This window comes from Lampris incognitus, chromosome 9 (genome assembly GCF_029633865.1).
Source record: "Lampris incognitus isolate fLamInc1 chromosome 9, fLamInc1.hap2, whole genome shotgun sequence".
Classification (NCBI taxonomy): domain Eukaryota; kingdom Metazoa; phylum Chordata; class Actinopteri; order Lampriformes; family Lampridae; genus Lampris; species Lampris incognitus.
Window position 1 is genome coordinate 41,510,264 of NC_079219.1, and position 1,784 is coordinate 41,512,047.

The 1,784-nt window shown below is 38.3% G+C and overlaps 1 non-coding gene across 1 annotated transcript; it reads left to right on the forward strand.

Moving 5' to 3' along the window:
- Positions 1–296: 296 nt before the first annotated feature.
- On the forward strand, positions 297–370 carry trnat-agu (transfer RNA threonine (anticodon AGU)). The gene has a single exon. It is a non-coding gene; the product is annotated as a tRNA-Thr (tRNA).
- Positions 371–1,784: the final 1,414 nt, after the last annotated feature.

A 1,784-nucleotide genomic window follows, 5' to 3' on the forward strand; every position in this document is an offset into this window, starting at 1 on the left:
TGCCTGTCTTGCAAACAACATATCCTAGGTATAAATCCCTGACGTTTCTGATTGTGTCTTTCAGTGAGCTACTCTTCCATCAGAAAATACTACCTTCTGTCCAGTCGATTTTCTTGCCATGTCACTAGCCAAAGCGATAAATGCAATTTTTGTCTACAATGGAACCAAAGGTGTTTAATGATGTTTTGAAAGTTTTTGTGAAGATCACTGATAAATTTGTGTTATAGCAAATCCATGCAGTAAATTGACTCAGTTTTAAACAGTTCCACTAAGAGTCACTATCCAGTCTTTTTCAAGGCGCTGTGGCTTAGCTGGTCAAAGCACCTGTCTAGTAAACAGGAGATCCTGGGTTCAAATCCCAGCAGTGCCTAATTAGCTGTTCACTATGTCATACAAATGTTTCCTTTATACGTCACGCCGGTCATTTTACACCGTGATATAAGCATACAATGATAAAAAAAAATTCAGCTAATGATGTTAATCATGTGTCCGTTGGATATAACATGCGCAAGCACATCTATCAGCATTGACGGATAGACAGAGCCAACAGTCATGAATGAAAATAATACTGTTAATGCTGGTTGCAGGGTCTTCTGTCAAAGCCAATAATGCAATTTAACATCTACAATGGAACATAATGTTTTTAAGGGTGATTTGAATATTTATGAAGATCACTGATAAACTTGCATTTGAGGAAACCCATGAAGTAACTGGACTCAGTTTGAAACAATTCCACAAAGAGTCGCTCTTTGAACTTGTTTCAAGGCGCTGTGGCTTAGCTAGTCAAAGTGCCTGTCTAGTAAACAGGCGAGCCTGTGTCCAAATCCCAGCAGTGCCTAATCAGCTTTTCGCTCTATCTGTGTTGTACAAATGTTGCTAATATACGTCTGGGTGTGTGAATATCCCTTGCTTTATGTGTTGAACTCCGTGAGACAGAGCCAACAGTCATGAATTAAAAAAAAATGCTGGTTCTTTTTCACATCTGCATCCAACAGACCGATTCTTTAGTTTATTAGCTGCAACTGTGTTTATCATTCTATGCTTACAGCACCAAGAACAGCCTGTCAAATTATTTAAACTTGAAATTAATTTTAACCTGTAACTGTTTGAGAAGTCACTAAAATCGTCTAAAATCTAGTTTTTTTCTCTTTCCCATGACCAAATGTCAGCTGTGTGTTTTAGATATTGTTAAACACATTTATTGCATGTGTTCGTACACCCACAGCTCCAAAGTTGCCTGTTACATGGCAATGCTTTTCAATGACGGCTGATATCCGAAGGAAGGAATTCTTAGAACATGTTGAAATGAAGCTCCCCGTTTGTTAATTATGGCCCACTTAGTTCTTCATTTTTTTCTTAAAGTCTGTGTTAAGAGAGCTGATACACTTGCATATAGCGAAATACCTCAAGCAACTCGATTTGCTTCGAGACAGTTCTTCAAAGAGTCTCTTGAAGCCCTTTGGGGGAGATGCTGTTGCTGAGTTGGTCAAATATGTCTGGCAAACAAGATATCCTCGGTTCACATCCAAGTTGCTCCTTGCTTTGTATTTTCGTGTAATACTGCAATGCAGGAGCACCTAGAAAAGGCAACGGTTTTCAAAGGTACGTCCAAAAGCATCCAAAACGAGCTACTCGATTGCATACTAGATGTAATGCAACTGTCATATCTCTCATAATTATGAAAAATTGGAGTAAGGTATTTTTAGACATTGCTTTAGTTCATCATGGGTGATTTTTAAAAAAAAAATGTGTCGCTTACGCTCGGATTAAAGGATAGCCTATTG